Raw genomic sequence first — 21,938 nt, forward strand, 5'->3', positions numbered from 1 at the left:
AAACAATCAAGGCCATCTATGAACACTATTTTCAAGGGCATTTATTATACAACTCTTAATAGTTAAGGCAACCATCAATACTCTACAAGTGCAAAGACAAATCTGCACAGTCTACATTCCTCAAGTGTCTCCAAGACATGGCCCGCCATTTCGCCGGCACAGGCGACTTAAGCGTCACAATACCTCAAGTTAACCATATAGAAACATCACCATAAACAATATTTCTTACATGGCACTCTCCTTTGTGGGAATATGGTTGTGCCGCATTGGTAACTCCATCTTCCAGAGCATAATGTCCAACTTTAATCTTAAACAGTGATCTTTGAGAAGCAGGTTGTGTTAGCATTATGGACATCATTCCCACGGTTTAGGGTTTGTATCAGCATATGGGTGAAGTTTAATATTGGGGATGGACAATTGATAATTAATTTATAATTAATTAAAGATGTAAGAGTTAAGGGCAGAGTTAGGATTGGTCTAAAGACCATTAAGGGTTTGCAATTGTACTTTTTGGGTTTAGTTCCAATATAATGGAAAGTAAATAAAGTCCATGAAATTAAAATACATTGAGTATTAGGGTTCTCATTGGGGTTAGGTTACGGATACTAATTAAATGTAAAATAATTTTTAAAGGGATTGGGTAGCAATTAACCTATGGAGGAATATCTTTAATTAACCAAACTAACTATCATTAATCTTTTTAAAAAATTAAAAGATAATTTTTAAGGTCCGGGTGCTGATAAAGTATATTCTACACTTGCACTGTTGTTATAGTGCTTACTAATGTATTTTCAGTAATGTAGGGACCATCAATTTATTTATTTATTCATTTCAGAGTTTTATGGAGCGCGGACAAGACCCTTGCGGGTATCAGAGTGCTTTACAGTACATGGGAAAAGTAATAACATAAGTACAGGAAGAGTACATAGAGCCATGGGGCAGACATAGAACAGGGCAGTAGGAAGTGACCTGAAGAGTGAAGGTGATAATGTCCAGGTAGGTAAGTAGAAATAAAAAGAACATAATTGAGTTGAGTTGAGAACATAAAGGAGCCATAAGATGATGACAATAACGACTGAGGAGAAATGGCAACGACAGATAGAAATCTTAGGTAGGCTAGATTGATACCATGTACAAATGTACTTGTGGAAACAAAGGACTATGTTTAAGAGAATGTTGCCATAAGAATGCCCTTTACTTCCTGTTTGAAAGCAACAGTGGAGGGATTCAGTCTTGTTTCCGGGGGAGGGCATTCAAAATCCTGGGCGCCATTCCAGGGAAGGAGCGTGTGTATGTTTTTTTCTTGTTGAATCTTTGTGGCTTCAGTAGGAGGTCATCCGAGCCTCTCGTGGATCTTATTCCGCCGGATATTGTGAGTTTCTGTGTGAGATAGCTGGGTGCATTGTGGTGTATCGCCTTATGTGTCATGCACGCTATTTTCAGGTGAATTCTAGCTTCAAATGGCAGCCAGTTAAGAGATTTAAGGTCAGGGGAGATGTGGGCCCTTCTTTTTGAGCCAGTGATAAGCCTTGCTGCTGCATTAGTAGAGGCTCTTAGGGGGGCCGTAGAAGCTTTAGGGAGCCTGCAGAGCAAGACACTTCCGTAGTCCAACCAAGGTAGAACTAGAGCTTGCACAGCCAACTTTAAGTCATTAGCTGGTAGGAAGGGTTTCATTTTCCTCAGTGTGTTAATATGGAAGTTTGCTCCCTTAGTTGCGTTACTAATGTGTTTCTGCATGTTGAGATTGCAGTCCAGAGTTAGGCCCAGTGATTTCGCTGAGTCCACAATAGTTGGTTGAACGTTGAATGCAATAAGGTGTTTGATCCACTCCTGCATTATGGCGACTTTGGCAGGTGGGGCTATTAGGAGGAATTCTGTTTTAGAAGCATTCAATTTGAGGTGATTCTCTGCCAGCTATGTTTGGGTGGACTTGAGGGTAGTGTTAAGCAGTATGATGTCTTCAAGAGCGTTGATCTTGAGGTAGAGTTGGATATCATCAGCATACATGTGGAATTGCACATTGGACGTTTGTAGCAGATCTGTAAGTGGTTCCATGAATACGTTAAAAAGTGTTGGTGAAAGCGAGGATCCTTGTGGAACTCCTAGCGTAACTGGTACGGGTTTGGAGAGGGTGTTGATGACCTTGAATTTTTGGGTCCTATTTTGTAGAAAAGAGTTAAACCAGTTAAGCACTGGTCCAGAAAGGCCCATTCTACAGTTCAAAAGATCTAACAGGTTCTTGTGTTTGACAGTATCGAAGGCTGATGAGAGGTCTAGGAGGATAAGAAGGCATGATCCATTTTGATCCAGTATCTGGAGAGCGTCATCAATGATGTGAGTCACGGCTGATTCCGTGCTGTGATCTGCTCGGAAGCCGGATTGGTGTTTGTTGAGAAGGTTGAAGCGATCAATGTATTTTGTTAATTGGTGTTGAACACATTTTTCCAGCAGTTTGGCCAGCGTGGGAATGTTAGTGATAGGTCGGTAGTTGTGTAGGTCCGTAGGATCAGCAGTGGGTTTCTTAAGGATGGGAGAGACCTGCCCCACCTTAAGGGAGTCAGGGATACAACCTTGTAGGAGTGAGCTGTTGATGATTTTGGTCCAGAGAGGAAGAAGCAAAGGGGTAAGTTCTTTAACCGCATTAGCGGGGAGAGGGTCGGTGAGGTGATTGGAAGGCTTAAAGGTATTGAGAAACTTGCCTATAGCGTCTTCAGAATAGGTGTTAAAGGAAGATCACACTGCATTGTTTTTTAAAACATACTTTGGAGGTGTTTGTGGTGTTGCATTTATGGATAGAGGGGAGGTTTTGGTGAGGGGACAGGAGTGGGAGATTAGATCAATGAGGAGGTCTTTCTTGATATTCTCAGTCTTCAGATTGAAGAAGGTAGAGAATTCATCACATGTGGGTTGTGGTTGAGTTAGGTCTTGTGGACTTGTGGAGCGTCCTTAGATTGGGTTTTGATTAATTCAAAGAGTTTTTTCTGACGATTTCTTGCTTGGTCAAGTTGGTGTCTGAAGAAGTCTGGTTTTGTGCGCCTGATCTTACGGTAGTAAGCATTTCTCCTTTCTTTTAGAGTCAAGAGAAGTTTGGCAGAGGGGGCCGATCTCCAGTTGCGTTCAGCAGCTCTGAGAGAACGTCTGTCATCGTTAAGTGGACCATTGAACCAAGGTTTGGAGTCTTTCGTGGAAACTCCCTTTAATTGGAGGGGAGCAAATTCATTAATTATGGTAGTTATGGAGTTGAGATAATGGTTGGTGAGATCATGTACGTTGGAGGTATCAGCTGGGGCCAAAAGTAGATTGTTGCATACTTTGGGTTTTGTGGATTGAGCTGAAGTGAGTTTAACTGTTTCATTGATATAGAAGGTGATGATGTGGTGGTCTGACCAATCGCAGGGGAGGATCAATTCCAGGTGTGTGGAGTCGCTCTTGGAGATTATTAGGTCTAGAGTTGCACCTTTATTGTGTGTAGGGCTGTTGCAGATTTGGTTAAAGTCTAGGATGTTGAGGAAGTTTTTAAGACTGTTGACCACAGTATCGTTGATGTCGTTCCATTGGAGGTTGAAATCACCCAGGAAAATTTGAGTGTTTTGTCGTCCAGTGTGAGTAGTGATCATGTCCATGAGATGTTCTGTGAAGATGAGGTTGTCACCAGGAGGGTGATAGATGGTGTGTAAAGTACACACAGGTTTGCCATTACTGTTGATGTCCAGGCATATGTATTCGCAATAGGGGAGTGCAGAGGATATAGCTCTGTTTACGGTGATGTTGCTCCGGTGGATGCATGCAATTCCACCTCCTGTCTTGCCAGTCCTGTCCAGCCTGATGATGTCATAGTTCGGAGGAACTAGGATGTCAATGAGAGGCGAGGAGGATTCTGTAAGCCATGTTTCAGTGAGAATAAGCAGATCCAGGTCAGTAGAGATAATGAGGTCTGCTATGTCGGTTGCGTGCTTAGAGGCTGATCTGCAGTTCAGGAGAGTATATTTAAGCCGAGGAGTAACAGAGGTGGGGAAATCCTACGTGATTGGAACTTTACTAAGATTGTTATTGTTTATTCCTCTATTGTTATGGGAAGAGGGCCTATTAGGGTCGGAGAGTATAGATGGAATGGGGATGTGTCTGGGGGGGCGGGACTTGCGTTGGAGGATTCGTAGGAGAGAAGAAGAGAGCGAAGATCGATCTCAGACAATGGCTTGATGGAACGCATTGGGCGGGAGGATAGGTTACGGTAGGGTATTGATTTCCATCATGGAACATACCGTATGGGGGGGATAGGTAGGTGGGCTGGAGGCTTGATAGGTATACATGGTCTGTAGAATCTAGAAGCCCCCGTCTGTCTCGAGAGCATTGCTTTAAAAACACGGAGATCCTCTTTGATTGAATGGAGTGTAGACATGATCTCATCTAATCTGTATCAGAAGCAGTATGATAGGGGTGGGAGGCGATAACATAGGGGTGTGTGCCTGAGGTGTGTGTTGGAAAGGTGTGAGGGCCAGGGCAGGGGGGGTAAGAGGGTTAGTAAGCGTATATGAGTGTGTGTGTGGGTTGGTTGCTAATGTGGTTGGCTGATTAGAGGGATGATGGTGGGGAGGAGTGTGGTTGGGGGCGGTGCATTTTCAAGGGGTGGACAGTTATTTGAAAGATCAGGGGGTGACCTGAAAAGGACAGGCGGTTGAGTAGCGGGGGACTGGTTGGCCTGGGTGGGGTCCTTGCTAGGTGTTTTAATGCGAGGAGGGGAAGAGATAGAGGGAGCGCTGATTGGAGGAGGGGTTGTGTTAGTGGGATAGGGAGCTAAGGCAGTTACCGAGGTAGGTGACACTGCTGTATGGGGGGGAGCTGTGATTGCTCCTGTGGTTGGAACGGTAGCTGTAGGGGATGTGTGTGTGTAGTTTTGGAAGTGTTGGCTAGGGAAAGATTGAGCGGGAGGGTGTCAGTTAGTGGTGTGAAACTGTGAGGGGGAGACGGTGTAGGGGGAGAGATGGCCGGGCCATGCTGGTGAAGAAGGGGTGAGGAGCTATGGTCGTGCCCAGAGTGGTTACAGTGGCTGTGGAGGGTGTGGGAGTAGTCGCGGCTATGATAGTAGGAGGATGCATGCGATGCTTTGAAGAAGTGCCGTTCGGTGTATCAGTGGGGGTGGTCATCCGGGTCATCTGGGGAGAGGAGAAGAGTGGAGTAGGTGTGGAAACAACTCCGGAGATGATAGTGGGGGTGGGCTGGGAGGCAATTTGGGGATTATCCACTTGTTCCTTAATATAGGGGAAGATATTATCTAGGAGATTTAGGCTATGGTTCGAGGCTTGTAAGAGGATGGTACTGTTGTTGTAGATAGTAACGGTAGCAGTAGCTTGGAAGAGTTGGGAAGGGGCAATAGAGATAGCTAGACTGTGAGCTGATTTTCTCGTGGAGGAGACAGTACTGGCATTGATGTAGTAACAAACAACCAAGCAAAAAACATACAGTGCACTAAAGCATAGTGTTTGGTTAACAATATTTATTTGCACCCAATAGCATTTTATCCATGGCTGGTACATGTTTGTGTGATTATCTCAGTACAAAAGTCAGGTATAGACGGTGCTTCAACTGGAAGTACCTACTGAACAACTTCTGGTGAGGACACAGATTGTGTATTATTCATTGCCCAAGGGTCTCAAACAGCTTTTTTTAATAAAGCAATTATTATATATCATATGCAACAGGACAGACTACTTGCACATAAAGAGCGTTTGTAATATTGATAAGCTACATGTAAATATAGAATTCAAATTTGAACTTTAAAAACCCATTAAGGGATCTTAACAGGGAGTCACAATGCCAAACTGAAAAAGAAGGTTTTCAGCTTTTGATGAAACAGGCAGGAGAAGGGTATGAGGTAACTGATTTCTGGAAGTGGGAGCTCCTGATGTGGATCTGGAGAAAAGAAGGCTTTGACAGACAGCTTAGCTTTATAAACCTAATTATTTCAAAATGGATACACTGACGACTTCTAGCACATCAAGAGAGACCAGAGATCTTTCGTTTGTTGCCATATGTTTGGGGTGGCCCAGGACAAGCACCCTGAAGGAACATGCATCATATTTTGAAACAGTCGCATGGGTGTAGGGGACTGCCGCGACGTACCTGAGGACGCCACAATAGAGGAAGAAGTACCCTACAATCGAAAAGGAATGCCTGGCCATCAGGTGGGCGGTGGATAAGCTACGCTACTATCTGGAGGGGTCCCATTTCATCCCATACACGGATCATGCACCTCTACAATGGATGAGCCGCAATAAGGGGAACAACCCTGGAGTTTTGCGTTGGTTTTTATCCAGGCAACCCTTCTCCTTTGAAGTAAGGCATAGAAAAGGAGTTGATAATGAGAATGCTGACTTTCTTTCCTGTGTTCCTCTGCTCCCCCATCGGAAAAGTCAGGGGAAGGGATGCGTTGCGGCGTGCTTGAGGATGCCGTAATAGAGGAAGACGATGAGGACACATTCCCCCTCATGTATCTCCTCTCATCACTCAATTATTTTATTATGATTTAGAATTACGCAGAATTCCACATAAAATGCATTTTTAAAACACAATTCATTCCACCAAAAATCTTCAATATAATCACAAATTATCATTTTCGTATAAAAACACGAATGAACATAGCAGTAGCAGTCGATCTTAAAATTTGCAAAATCAAAAAGGCTTGAATTTTAAATAATAAGATTGTCATACATGTATTATTGCCACTTTATACGAGTTTCTTGTCTTCTATCCTAAAAACATTCAATAATAAAACTTTTTATAAAATATCAAAATATAAAATTTACTATACAGTACTAAATCATGCACATAATAACAATGGTTTATCTATTCACTAAACTATTCTGTGTAACCGGCAGCTTACTTAACAATGCAAAATAATTCACTAACATACACTCGCCTATTTCAATATACAGTACAGACTGGTTTAGCAGCAAAGAAAGGCTTTAGTAAAGTACATCAGATCCTAAGGTCAGTAACTAAAAGACAAAGTTTATGATGAGGCCATACTTAACTCACAACTAGCAGCGAAAAATATTTGAAAAAGTGCTCATGCTTAGTTGTAAATGCAATAAAAAAAGTGCAAGTGCTCTGTGCATCCTCTTTTAGAAGATCTTTCCCAACCAATAACTAGCAGCAAAAACATTTGTGTAAAGTGCACATACACAGTTGTAAACATAACTAATCGGTCATAATGACTGAAAGGTCAAGATAAAGTGCAGGTGCTGTAAACATTCAGACTGAAAGGTCAAGATAAAGTGCAGGTGCTGTAAACATACAAATCTCAAAAGAGGACTAGTGCAAGTGCTCTGTTCATCCTTTTTAAGAGGGTCTTTGCCAACCAATAACTAGCAGCAGAATTTTTTTTTGTTGTAAAATGCACATGCACAATTGTAAACATAACTAATCGGTCGTCAAAATTGCCGAAGAGCCAAAGTAAAGTGCAAGTGTTGTAAACATACATATCTCAAAAGATCTTTACGACATTAATATATGTTTAAAAATTGTTTAAAAAAGGTAACACATTTTAAACACATCAGTTCCGATGGCGGGCGGGGGGGGGGGGACAAAAGGCAATTTCGGGCTTGTTCTGCTGTCGTAATATTATACTTTAAAAAGCAGATCCTTAAATGTCTATGACGTATTGAGTGTAGTGCGGGACAAACAAAATAAAACTTGATTCAAATCCTGTATACAAAAATTACATAACTGACAATACCTTTCATTTTTAGGAATACCCTCCCAAGAACCAGTTACGATTCTTAGGGGGAGCAAGTTCAATCTCAGTAGCAAAATCATCCTACGCACTCCATGTTTAAGGTTCCATAAAACATAAGGTCGACGATTTTTAACACTACTACTCCCCACAATACAATCAATGCTTCGGTTCTCTGAATACATTTTAATATCTCTTTCTCGAGAAACCGCTTATATTGTTTTCTTAATTATCCTCTTCAAGACTGTTTTACAAAGAACTCTCCTCTCCTCTATTTTACTTCTCCACAGGATCCAGGTAGGAGGGATCGGCACAGCACCTTTCACAACAACAACTTCCTGGGTTCCAGGAGGCCTCACATGACTGAATTACAAAAACCAATCGCCGACAGGGGAGAACGCAGAGGCTACCTTCATAGGCACCAATGCCAGTGACGAAGGCGGAATTGACTGGAGATCAAGGAAGGACTCCACGCGCAAGGTTGTGAGAAGACCCGAAAAAGACGGAAAGTCAGAGAGCCTCGCTGCGTCCTGAATAGAGAAGCGACCAGCGGAGGCTAATTCTCAGAGGTTCGGGAGAAAGACGGAGCCGGACCCCATCCAGCACTACGGATTGACCCGCCACGCTCCAGGAGTGTGGCTGTCTAAGGTACGTGCCTGTCTCCGTAGTGTCTTCCGAAGTGGCTCAAGAGAGACAGGCGGTCCTCCGGGGCAGCAGGGAGGGAGTTAGAGGTTCTGTAGAGCGAGGGGGAAGCCAGATATCTTTAAACAAATGGTATTTTGCGCCCGCCTAAAAGCGCTTCAGAAAAGCGATACTGGTGGTGGAGGCAGGTGACTCTAGTACATCAACAAAGAACAAAATATGAGGGGGGTCTGAGGGAAAATATTTAAAGACCAACTTGCATCCTGTCCCCCGAACTTAACAGTTTAACAACACACAAAGGATGCTAAGGGTCTCTGAAAAAACTGTGAGAATACTGAACACTCAGTTGTAGTGTGTAGAAAAAGTTGTTCAAAGGAGAGAAGTGACAACAGAGTAGGAGAATGAAATGAGTTGAGAGTACCCATCAGCCCACCCATTGGCGGAACCTCATCATCTGGGTTATAGTTGGAAACTGGTATCCACTAGACACCTCTTCAGATCTCTTTCGAAGAGTGCTAGTATTGGATCCGCCAGCGAGATGGACAGCCAGCAGGTAATATTGGTAGGATGAAGGGAAAAAGTTGCAGTGCTCAAATAAGTGTGAAAAGTAAATGTGATAGTATTAAAAATGCCTGTTATGATGCCAAGGAACTACTTTTTTTGGGAGTGATCAACATAACGGCATGATTAAAAAGCAGAGTGAAGATAGTATGGAAACAAATATTACTATCAATTATAGATATTGATTGGTCAACATGTTTCAGCCTCACAAGGCTTTCATCAGGACCTATAATGTACACTACTGTAACAGTGAACAAAGAAGGGGAAGACGATAGACCGAGGCAACGACGGACAGAGCGGGCCTCTTTGACCTGAGCGATCGCCAAGCGAGGTGAGGCTTTCTCCATAACAATTATGGGAGAGTTCTTGTCACAATGATATGAGACTACCATATAGTAACAATTTACCGGTAGGTCTACATCACTACTATTTGTCTTTCTTTGTTCACTGTTGCAGTAGTGTACATTATAGGTCCTGATGAAAGCCTTGTGAGGCTGAAACATGTTGACCAATCAATATCTATAATTGATAGTAGTATTTTTTTCCATACTATCTTCACTCTGCTTTTTAGGTCTCGGCGTCAACGCGCGGAAGCGCGTCTCCGCCGGAGATCTTTTGTCAGGGACTATGCTTCCCAGGAGACAGCCTTGGCCATGCGCATTGCCTCTTCAAGGAGGCGATTTCCGCTGGCCACGCGCTCGCGAACGCGCTCAGCTGCTGTCTCCTGGGAAGCAGCAACACCACACGCGCATGCGCAGAAACAGCGACAGACACACACACGAGCGCTCATGCACGCACGCACCCACACATACAGCGAACCCACCCCCGGCGTCGCATGCATACACACACACACACGTGCACCGAGCATCCCCCCCCACCCCTCCGCCGTCGCATCCCGCCCCCCACCCCTCCCCTCCGCCGTCGCACACACACACGCAGACATACAGGCATTCTCTCCCCGCCCCGCCGGACACGCAGACATACAGGCATTCTCACCCCCTCCCCCCGCTCCCCCCTTCCGCTCCGCTCCGCTCACCGGTCAAAGGCCCTCCGGACTTGTGCAGCCTCCGACCGCGGGGCTCTCCCTCGGTGCTCCTCCAGGCACTCCGTGGGCGCGGGCTTCACAAAACGGAAGTCCCGCCCCACGATAGGTTTCCTTTTCTCAGTCCCGCCCCACGATAGGTTTTGCCTGCAGCTCGTCTGTCTGCTGGGCCGGTGTCGGCTCGGTTTGCATTGGCAAAGTCAGTAGGTCGGGTTTAAAGGGTCAATGCATATAAAGGCATTCACAAATGCAGTTTACATGCGCCCCATGTACAAACTCAATTTTACATTAACAAATGCATTGTTAGCTTTGCCAGTGCGGCGGAAAAAGAGCCAAAAAGGACTGCTTTATCTATAGAATACATTTAAGAAATTAAAGAATTGAGTGGGGGAAGCAGCGTGATGATTGAGTTCATTTTTTAGATTGCAAATATCCCATCGTGCATTCTACTGGAATAGTTTAAAAGCTGAGTAACAAACCAAGCCACCAGTGGCATGAGGTGAGCGGGCAGTGCTGCTCTGGGTGGAGAAATTGATACAGTTGGAATATTTGGGATCAATACTTTTAGCAGCCATCTGTCTAGTAAGTAACACCTAAAACGGATATTTTTAATGGATACTTCTAACTGCAGATTTTAAGCAACTAAATAACCACGGGCATATTGGTATCGGAGATTATATTTAGTTACACTAAAGGGACAGGTGTAGTGAGTGCAGAGTAGTGAGTGCTGAGTGCAGAGTGCAGAGTGCTGAGTGCAGAGTAGTGAGTGCAGAGTAGTGAGTGCAGAGTAGTGAGTGCAGAGTAGTGAGTGCAGAGTAGTGAGTGCAGAGTAGTGAGTGCAGAGTAGTGAGTGCAGAGTAGTGAGTGCTGAGTAATGAGTAGTGAGTGCAGAGTAGTGAGTAGTGAGTGCAGAGTAGTGAGTGCAGAGTAGTGAGTGCAGAGTAGTGAGTGCAGAGTAGTGAGTGCAGAGTGAGTGCAGAGTGAGTGCAGAGTGGTAATGCAGAGTAGTGAGTAGTGAGTGCAGAGTGGTAATGCAGAGTAGTGAGTGCAGAGTAGTGAGTGCAGAGTAGTGAGTGCAGAGTAGTGAGTGCAGAGTGCTGAGTGCAGAGTAGTGAGTGCAGAGTAGTGAGTGCAGAGTAGTGAGTGCAGAGTAGTGAGTGCAGAGTAGTGAGTAGTGAGTGCAGAGTGCTGAGTGCAGAGTGCTGAGTGCAGAGTAGTGAGTGCAGAGTAGTGAGTGCAGAGTAGTGAGTGCAGAGTAGTGAGTGCAGAGTAGCGAGTGCAGAGTAGTGAGTGCAGAGTAGTAAGTGCTGAGTGCAGAGTAGTAAGTGCAGAGTAGTGAGTGCAGAGTAGTGAGTGCAGAGTAGTGAGTGCAGAGTAGTGAGTGCAGAGTAGTGAGTGCTGAGTGCAGAGTAGTGAGTGCAGAGTAGTGAGTGCAGAGTAGTGAGTGTAGAGTAGTGAGTGCAGAGTAGTGAGTGCAGAGTAGTGAGTGCAGAGTAGTGAGTGCAGAGTAGTAAGTAGTGAGTGCAGAGTAGTGAGTGCAGAGTAGTGAGTGCAGAGTAGTGAGTGCAGAGTAGTGAGTGCAGAGTAGTGAGTGCAGAGTAGTGAGTGCAGAGTAGTAAGTGCAGAGTAGTAAGTGCAGAGTAGTAAGTGCTGAGTGCAGAGTAGTAAGTGCAGAGTGCTGAGTGCAGAGTGCTGAGTGCAGAGTAGTGAGTGCAGAGTAGTGAGTGCAGAGTAGTGAGTGCAGAGTGCTGAGTGCAGAGTAGTGAGTGCAGAGTAGTGAGTGCAGAGTGCTGAGTGCAGAGTGCTGAGTGCAGAGTAGTGAGTGCAGAGTAGTGAGTGCAGAGTAGTGAGTGCAGAGTAGTGAGTGCAGAGTAGTGAGTGCAGAGTAGTGAGTGCAGAGTAGTGAGTGCAGAGTAGTGAGTGCAGAGTGCAGAGTAGTGAGTGCAGAGTGCTGACTGCAGAGTAGTGAGTGCAGAGTGCTGAGTGCAGAGTAGTGAGTGCAGAGTGCTGACTGCAGAGTAGTGAGTGCAGAGTAGTGAGTGCAGAGTAGTGAGTGCAGAGTAGTGAGTGCAGAGTAGTGAGTGCAGAGTAGTGAGTGCAGAGTGGTAATGCAGAGTCGTGAGTGCAGAGTGGTAATGCAGAGTAGTGAGTGCAGAGTAGTGAGTGCAGAGTAGTGAGTGCAGAGTAGTGAGTGCAGTGAGTGCAGAGTAGTGAGTGCAGAGTAGTGAGTGCAGAGTAGTGAGTGCAGAGTAGTGAGGGCAGAGTAGTGAGGGCAGAGTAGTGAGTGCAGAGTAGTGAGTGCAGAATCTTTTGATTTAAAGAAAAAAAAATGTCATGAGCAATGCCAATAATAGTATCGGAGATTATATTTAGTTACACTAAAGGGACAGGTGTAGTGAGTGCAGAGTAGTGAGTGCTGAGTGCAGAGTGCAGAGTGCTGAGTGCAGAGTAGTGAGTGCAGAGTAGTGAGTGCAGAGTAGTGAGTGCAGAGTAGTGAGTGCAGAGTAGTGAGTGCAGAGTAGTGAGTGCAGAGTAGTGAGTGCAGAGTAGTGAGTGCTGAGTAATGAGTAGTGAGTGCAGAGTAGTGAGTAGTGAGTGCAGAGTAGTGAGTGCAGAGTAGTGAGTGCAGAGTAGTGAGTGCAGAGTAGTGAGTGCAGAGTGAGTGCAGAGTGAGTGCAGAGTGGTAATGCAGAGTAGTGAGTAGTGAGTGCAGAGTGGTAATGCAGAGTAGTGAGTGCAGAGTAGTGAGTGCAGAGTAGTGAGTGCAGAGTAGTGAGTGCAGAGTGCTGAGTGCAGAGTAGTGAGTGCAGAGTAGTGAGTGCAGAGTAGTGAGTGCAGAGTAGTGAGTGCAGAGTAGTGAGTAGTGAGTGCAGAGTGCTGAGTGCAGAGTGCTGAGTGCAGAGTAGTGAGTGCAGAGTAGTGAGTGCAGAGTAGTGAGTGCAGAGTAGTGAGTGCAGAGTAGTGAGTGCAGAGTAGTGAGTGCAGAGTAGTAAGTGCTGAGTGCAGAGTAGTAAGTGCAGAGTAGTGAGTGCAGAGTAGTGAGTGCAGAGTAGTGAGTGCAGAGTAGTGAGTGCAGAGTAGTGAGTGCTGAGTGCAGAGTAGTGAGTGCAGAGTAGTGAGTGCAGAGTAGTGAGTGTAGAGTAGTGAGTGCAGAGTAGTGAGTGCAGAGTAGTGAGTGCAGAGTAGTGAGTGCAGAGTAGTAAGTAGTGAGTGCAGAGTAGTGAGTGCAGAGTAGTGAGTGCAGAGTAGTGAGTGCAGAGTAGTGAGTGCAGAGTAGTGAGTGCAGAGTAGTGAGTGCAGAGTAGTAAGTGCAGAGTAGTAAGTGCAGAGTAGTAAGTGCTGAGTGCAGAGTAGTAAGTGCAGAGTGCTGAGTGCAGAGTGCTGAGTGCAGAGTAGTGAGTGCAGAGTAGTGAGTGCAGAGTAGTGAGTGCAGAGTAGTGAGTGCAGAGTAGTGAGTGCAGAGTAGTGAGTGCAGAGTAGTAAGTGCTGAGTGCAGAGTAGTAAGTGCAGAGTAGTGAGTGCAGAGTAGTGAGTGCAGAGTAGTGAGTGCAGAGTAGTGAGTGCAGAGTAGTGAGTGCTGAGTGCAGAGTAGTGAGTGCAGAGTAGTGAGTGCAGAGTAGTGAGTGTAGAGTAGTGAGTGCAGAGTAGTGAGTGCAGAGTAGTGAGTGCAGAGTAGTGAGTGCAGAGTAGTAAGTAGTGAGTGCAGAGTAGTGAGTGCAGAGTAGTGAGTGCAGAGTAGTGAGTGCAGAGTAGTGAGTGCAGAGTAGTGAGTGCAGAGTAGTGAGTGCAGAGTAGTAAGTGCAGAGTAGTAAGTGCAGAGTAGTAAGTGCTGAGTGCAGAGTAGTAAGTGCAGAGTGCTGAGTGCAGAGTGCTGAGTGCAGAGTAGTGAGTGCAGAGTAGTGAGTGCAGAGTAGTGAGTGCAGAGTGCTGAGTGCAGAGTAGTGAGTGCAGAGTAGTGAGTGCAGAGTGCTGAGTGCAGAGTGCTGAGTGCAGAGTAGTGAGTGCAGAGTAGTGAGTGCAGAGTAGTGAGTGCAGAGTAGTGAGTGCAGAGTAGTGAGTGCAGAGTAGTGAGTGCAGAGTAGTGAGTGCAGAGTAGTGAGTGCAGAGTGCAGAGTAGTGAGTGCAGAGTGCTGACTGCAGAGTAGTGAGTGCAGAGTGCTGAGTGCAGAGTAGTGAGTGCAGAGTGCTGACTGCAGAGTAGTGAGTGCAGAGTAGTGAGTGCAGAGTAGTGAGTGCAGAGTAGTGAGTGCAGAGTAGTGAGTGCAGAGTAGTGAGTGCAGAGTGGTAATGCAGAGTCGTGAGTGCAGAGTGGTAATGCAGAGTAGTGAGTGCAGAGTAGTGAGTGCAGAGTAGTGAGTGCAGAGTAGTGAGTGCAGTGAGTGCAGAGTAGTGAGTGCAGAGTAGTGAGTGCAGAGTAGTGAGTGCAGAGTAGTGAGGGCAGAGTAGTGAGGGCAGAGTAGTGAGTGCAGAGTAGTGAGTGCAGAATCTTTTGATTTAAAGAAAAAAAAATGTCATGAGCAATGCCAATAGCTCTACCTTTAATGATGCCGAGACCACTGCATTGCAAATGCTTGTTAATCATGCCGTTATGTTGATCACTCCCAATAAAGTAGTTCATTGGCATCATAACAGGCATTTTTAATACTATCACATTTACTTTTCACACTTACTTGAGCACTGCAACTTTTTCCCTTCATCCTACCAATATTACCTGCTGGCTGTCCATCTCACTGACGGATCCAATACTAGCACTCCTCGAAAGAGACGTGAAGAAGTGTCTAGTGGATACCAGTTTCCAACTATAACCCAGATGATGAGGTTCCGCCAACGAGTGGGCTGATGGGTACTCTCAACTCATTTCATTCTCCTATTCTGTTGTCACTTCTCTCCTTTGAACAACTTTTTCTACACACTACAACTGAGTGTTCAGTATTCTCACAGTTTTTTCAGAGACCCTTAGCATCCTTTGTGTGTTGTTAGACTCTAGTACATCCTCTCACTCCTTTTCCCTACACTATTGATAAGGAGGGCCAAAATCCTCATACGGTCCTATTTTCTTTTCCCGAGCGACGCCTTGAGACGTAAACCAGAATGAAGAACAAGCCAGATGATCCCTTACATGAAGAGTACGATCCCTTACATGAAGAGTACCGGAAAAGACATATACTGACTACCTAAAACCCAATAATGCTGAGCAAACATAAACCAAAGCATCTATTGTTGTTTCTCAAAGTGCCACAGGGGCACTGGTGCAACTGAAAAATAACAGGGTTGTTGTGGATGAATTAGCAGTCCCAGGATCCGGGCTGGTCACTGAGTGAAGGATATCTTTAAGGAGAAAGACAGAAGAAGCTGTTTCTTTAAATCATCTAATTGAAAGGTAACAAGGGAATGAAACACAGTGCCAAAGCTTGAAATGGCAAAGAAGGTTCTGAAACTTAACTGTATCTGCATGACAAGTCTGACATCAGGTTTCTAAAGTGTGATTTAATAGTGAGTGCAGGAACTAAAATAAAGCCCAGGGATTTGTCCTTAATGCCATAGATAACACAATCAGAGTGATTAAAAGAGAGAGAGGAATCAATCACAGGGTAACAGAAAGTAAAATAAACTCTATCTTTAAAAGTTACGTTTGAGAAACTTGTGAGAAATGCATTTTTGTTTCTTTGTCTTTGTGGAAGGATAATGTGTTCATGTTTAAAATATGAGTACAATTACTAGTAAGCCCTGGAATGATCTGTGCAAAGACCACTATGAATCAAGTGTTGTTATGTAATGGCTATGTAAATGTGAAGACTTTACCCTTTATATGACAGTAAACCTCACATACTGATGGGTGACATGGTTCCGCATAGGGTCCTCCTCTCACATTGATATAGGTATATATAAATGTGGGAAACAATCCTATAAATTGAGGTGTGGCTCTAAGAGGCATTCAAAGATTATTTGATGTGCTTTCTGGTATGACTAGGTGTGATTAGTATGGGAAGCCTTGTGATGTGTAAAGATGATTCTTATTATGAACAGAAGAGATGGTAAGGAAGGCGTATTAAAATTGCCAATTGGTGACATATATAATCCTTTATTCTATATAACCAAAGAACAGGAATACAAAACCAAGCACTGGCAAAATCACAGCCAATAGGTCTTGCCTACACAACCTATTGGCTTTGTCAATGTTTTTAGCCATGTTGCACAGCAGCGCGGCTGCTGTGAAGCATGGCTGTAAGTTAAACATAAAAATAAAGTGCTGGCTTCATCAGCGCTTTTTTTTAGTTGCTGGTGGGAAGGCTTGGGAGAAGGCATCTTGGAAGGAGGAACATTGTGCAGCGTGGAGGGCGTAGATGCTTTCTTCCTTGCCCTACTGCAATAAAAAGCAATATGTCACAGCTAGCGCTGGCCACGTCATAGAGATTTGCTTTTTAAACTTCTAGCCATACTGCACACCAGCCATACTGCTGTACAACATGGCAAAAAAACATTAACAGAGCCAAAAGGCAGTGTTGGCGAGTCCTATTGGCTTAATCTTTGCTGGTGCTCGTTTTCCCTGAAGGTATGAGAGCGTAGGAGGGGGCAAGCAACAACACAGGCTGGAACGGGAGGGAAGAAGGGGGCAGGCAACAACACAGGATGGGGTAGGAGGGAGGGGCGGTAAGCCACAACACAATATGGTGTGGCAGGGTGCAGTGGGAGGGGGCAAGCAATGGGACGGAGAAAGACAGGATGGGGCAAACAACATGACGAAGCAGGTGGAAGGGGACAAGCAAAAACAGAGAGGGGGGCTGAAGAATGGGGAAGCAAGCAACAATATAGAGAGGGTGTAAGGAGCAAGCAACAACACGGAGAGGGACTGGTGGGTGGGCAGAGGAAGCATCACACACAGAGCAGCGGGGTGGGGCAAGCAACAACACAGTTTGACAGGAGGAAAGGCGGGGCACAGAACAACATGGAGCAGGGCGGTAGGACAAGCAGGGTCAAGCAACAACATGGGGCAGGACGGTAGGGAATTAGGTGGCAAGCAACAACATGAGGCATTATGGTAGGAAAAGAGGGGGTAAGCAACAAAATGGGGCATTACGTTAGTTAAAAAGGGGGCAAGCATTACAGTAGGGAGAGAGGGGGCAAGCAACAACAAGGAGAGGGACAAGAGGGGCAATGAACAATACGGAGAGGGACAAGAAGGTGGAAGGGGGTGAGCAAAAACACAGAGAGGAAAAGCAACAACACAGAGAGGGACAGGAGGGTGGGGTGCAAACAACAACGCAGAGACGGGTGAAGTCGGTCTGTAAACACAAACAGTCTTATGGAGGGCTTCAACTAACAGAAAAAAGTAGCTCCCAAAGCATGAGCAGTGGAAGGACACAAGTACTTGGGAGATGCTCTGAGAAGGGAGATAATCACACAAAGAGAAAGTGGGGCAGGCAAGCAGGCACGTGCTGACTAAAGAGAAGCAAGGAAATGTGACTGAGTATGAAGCCAAACAATGGGCTGCTGCTAAGTCTAATGCAAGCTAAAAAATGTCTTGCATGCTACAGCGCATGTGTTGTCTTAGGCGAGTTATATTACGTTACGTGGCTTATAGAGCGCACAGCTGCCCCAGCAAAGGGGCGTCCCGACGCTAATAACAGTCAGAGGGAGGGGACCACCAAAGAACAAACAACCTAAAGTGAAGGGAAGAGATGGGTTTTGGTTGCCTTGTGGAATGCCAGATAGTTACTTAGGCTACGAATGGACAGTGGGAGAGAGTTCCAATTCTTGGCCGCCAGAGTGAAAAAGGCACGTCCCCCAGCCTGTGCTCTCCTCACCCTAGGAACCACTGCCAAGTATTGGCCCATTGAGCGAAGATTGAGGGGGGGGAATATAGGACGAGAGCAGTGTGGCCAAGATGGCCGAGGAAGAGGACTTAAGGATCTTAAAAGCGATGCACAGAGATTTGAATTCTACAGGTCTGGCCACCAGCAACCAGTTTAGTCGGCGGATGGCAACAGAGGTGGAACAAGTCCTCGGGAGGCCAAGGAGAGTACTGGATGCCGCATTCTGGACTCTCTGTAAACTAAGAATCCCTGACTTATTAGCCCCCAAGTAAAGCGAGTTGGCGTAATCCAATCTTGACAGGATGGCAGCCTGGATGATGACCAGCCTAGTAGACGGGTCAAAATATCCTAGCAATGGTTTAAGCCCATGCAGAATACCCATACAGGTCCCTGCCACTTTCTTGGTTTGGGCCTGGAAGCTGAGAGCGGAGTCTACCCAATTACCCAGATTCTTTACTATGTTTGGGAATGGGGAAATGGCCCACTGTTCACTCCACAACTCACCATTCCGCCCAACCGACAAGATTTCCTTTAATATATTTAACAGGCCTCCGAAAACTACTACATGTGATAGACAAGATTCACTTGGAAAATACTGGCACAATCCATTTATCAGAGATGTTGTACGCTGCCAGTCATTGTTTTGAAGACTCTCCATAAACATAAATTATGAATTTGAAACATGACAAAGAGGAGCAAAGAAAAATGGTACTCTGACCCACATGAACATACTGATTAAATGAATACATATATTTGAAAGTTAATTTGGCTAACCATGCTTCAAACAAGTAAAACATAATTGGAACTCTTCCTTGAACTAGGCATCTCAGTAAGACCCATCCACATGGGGTTGGAAAAACTCAAATGGATTACATTAATTATATTTTTGAATAATGCTGCATTGAGAGAGTACACAGCAGTCTCTATCAAACAATTATGAAAGGATATCAACCATGGGCAATTGAGAGACTATATAACAAGTGTTGTCAAAGACAATAGTTCTGATCTTTTTGATCTACTGGCTTTGCCAATTTGTTTCCCTATGTGATGCAGCATCAGCAAAACAAAAAAAAGCTGATGATGCAAATGTGTGCAATAGTGTCTCAATATCATGACACTGTTGGTAGCTGCTTCATTCCTTAAGCTTGCACATACATAATGGAAGCATGTGTGTGTAACCATACACATGTGTGCCAGTGTCATTACAGGAGTGTTGTTTTTTTCTTTTGTTTTTTAAATATAACGATCTAAGCTGGTGGATACCATTTAAAGTAGTAAATAAAAAAAATACATTTTACCATAGGCAAAAGAGCTTTTTAGGTCTGGCTCAAAAGTGCAGCTGTCGCACGTCTTTAAGTGAATAAACAGCAAAAGAGGTTTACCAAGCACAATTGAGAAATGGGCTTTGCCTCCAGTCATACGTTTATTTACTTGAGCTCAACATTTCATGGGACAGAAGTTGTCTGCTTGCACTGAAAAATACTGTTTGTATTGCAATTTTTTCCTTGTGAAATATTATGCTCAATGTAGCAGAATGAGTTGGTTATGGGGGATAGATAAGTAAACCAATAATCAATACTATAGAACTAATCTGTTTATTATGAAAAGCTATGACCAAGACAATAGACAAGATGTTTATTGTGAGAAGCATTTGTTAAAGCCAAAAGGCATTTAGAGGTGGATTGTTATCTCACTGCAGTAGAGCCTGTAGACATGTTTGGTGTACATGGGATTTGGCAGATTACTGTAGTAGGCAAGGAGTTTTGGTTTTGGCCTCCATCTATCACATGCTGCGGGTATAAATATGCACTTTCATAGTCCTTATTGAACCCTCTTGGAAGGAGTTGTGTATTCTTTTGTCGACTCTATTTGTGTACACACTTGTAATTTCCTAATGGTATCCTTGATGGTTGCCTTGTGGGGAATTTTGAAAGCAATACAGTAGGCTAGACTTAGTCACAGTGACCAGCAGTCGGGGCCCGTCCATATGGGCTTAAGGGCTGCATCCCCTCACCTTTTTTTGGAGTGTCTGTCAGGCTGAGCAAAGGTCAGCCTAAAACTCTTCTTGTTCAGGTCAGGCAGCCAGGAGCTAGACATGCACTAAATGTGCAGGCCCCCTGCCTGTCTGAGCTGAAGTGTGCCAAGCTGAGGATTACACAGCCCTGTGGGCGTGACCTCCACAGCCTGACAAAAGTGCCTCGAAGCCCTCTCCCTTGTCACGAGGTTGGGGCCTTACTGATAACCGCTGACTTGGTACTTTAGTTTTAAACTCTGAAGGGACCAGGGCCAAGTGTCGATCAGTGATACCTTGTGACAGAGTGGGGTGGGGTCAGCAGTCTCAGTAACCCCATCCCACTCTGTGACTTGTGAGGCAGTGCTGCCTCCCCTCATTGGCTGACCTAGACAATAGTCTCAACCCTATTGGGATCTCCAAAGCTTTCCTCTACGAAGCTTCAAAATAAGTGCGCTTTATGTTTTTGAATGTTAGTTGCAGGTCTGTGTATGTATAAATGTATGAATTTATTGTGAGTGTTGTGAATGGGTGTTTGCGCGTATTTCTGAATGCATGGGTGAGTGAGTGACTGTATATGTGTGGGTGTGCGGCCCGCTCACGCCCCCCCTCCCTGTCAAAATTACCGGCCACCACTGGACAAGTCAGCGATAAAAGCTACAGGTCTGATTTATTCATAGAGAAAATGTATGTCAGATGCCATAGGTTTGCCCACTTTATTCCTTGTAACCTGCACACATGTCACTTTCTCCTCTTGTATTGCACCGTTTGCTACCTCGTGTATTTTGTTTGCTCACAATTGTCACTTTTACCTCATGTAATTTAATGTTTGTTTCTGTAATTTGCTCACTTGTAATTTTCTCCTCATGTATCATTACTGTTTCTATTGTGAAGCGCTCTGACGCATTCGGGTAAAGTCCGCGCTATATAAAAACGCATAAATAAATATAATAAAATAAAAGGATTTAACAAATGCGGTAGTCACTTTCTTGCCAACTCTCAATTTATCCCATCACCGGCATGCCTGTCAAGTCGGTCGTCTCCTCGGCCTTAGGAAGTTCCTCTCTCTTTCATCACTACCCTGTCTGCACTCTTTACCCATTAATGGCCTGCCGGAGCTTCTATCCCATCCCTGGCGTGACAATCTCCACCCCAGTTTACTGACCTGTCTGTCCCCTGTTTCATCACTACCACGTCTGCCCTTTCACACTATCTTGCCAGCCGGCTTCCTCCTATCATTACGTTGTCAGCTTAGCCTACCGTCATCCTTCGCTTTCTCACTTTACTATGAATAACCGCAGCTCACCAGCCCAACACTATTCGGCCAGTTCGCCCTTCATCACTGCCCTCCCATAATTTCCTCGCCCCCTTACCCGACCATCACTGTCCTGTCATCATGTCTCCCCATTGGTTAATCTACCTGCACCGCCACCCATCACTACGCTCAACGCCCTCCCATCACTAAAGTGTCTGTCCCTGCCCACAACATATATCTGTGAACCATCTCTTCTTCCCTGTCATTTCACTGCTGTCCATTCAGTCTTTCCTCCAAATACTGCCCCCTTAACCGCCATTCCTTACGCACTGCCCCGCAACTCTCGATGAGAATTTACACAGCCCCAAGTAAGCCCGCCTGCTTCTCTTACCTCGTTCCGCTGTCCCGGCGTACACAACCAGAGGTGCATCTGTTACTAATACTTGGCTCCAAGGGAACAGTCAGTCGCCCGGCGATGACGACAGGGCACCATGCCGCCGACTCCAGACGCCTGTCTTGTTGCTAGGAGACGAGACGTTCGAGGCAATTGAAAGAGAGAAGGGACAATCTTCTGTGTTCATTGTTTGTTGTCAAAACGCAACTTATTAAACAAGCAATGGCAAAGCCAATATGCCGCGCCTTTCAATAGCATTATCCGACCTATTAGCTTTGCTGTTTGCAGATGCATAACATCATTGACAGAACAAGCAGTTGCAATGTGATGACACATATGCGCACATGCATCATCATGCAATCAATTCCAAGATAGCAGAAGCCTATCTTGGAGATATGAATTGAAGAACAAATATGCACACAACAAATTAAAGAATAAACAAGCATTTGCAATGCAATGGGTCTCGCATTAGGAAAGTTTGAGCTAT

The 21,938-nt window shown here is 45.1% G+C and overlaps 1 protein-coding gene across 2 annotated transcripts in view; it reads right to left on the reverse strand.

Annotated features, from left to right (window-relative positions):
* The window catches only part of IFT88 (intraflagellar transport 88), a 536,518-nt gene extending 514,986 nt beyond the window's left edge, over positions 1-21,532 (reverse strand). For both annotated transcript variants that reach the window (XM_086935210.1, XM_086935211.1), the window contains exon 1: positions 21,449-21,532. The gene's annotated coding sequence lies outside the window, so the exon portion shown is untranslated. The remainder of the gene's footprint in view (positions 1-21,448) is intronic.
* Between the last annotated feature and the right edge of the window lie 406 nt (positions 21,533-21,938).

Source organism: Lissotriton vulgaris, chromosome 8 (genome assembly GCF_964263255.1).
Source record: "Lissotriton vulgaris chromosome 8, aLisVul1.2, whole genome shotgun sequence".
Taxonomy (NCBI): Eukaryota; Metazoa; Chordata; class Amphibia; order Caudata; family Salamandridae; genus Lissotriton; species Lissotriton vulgaris.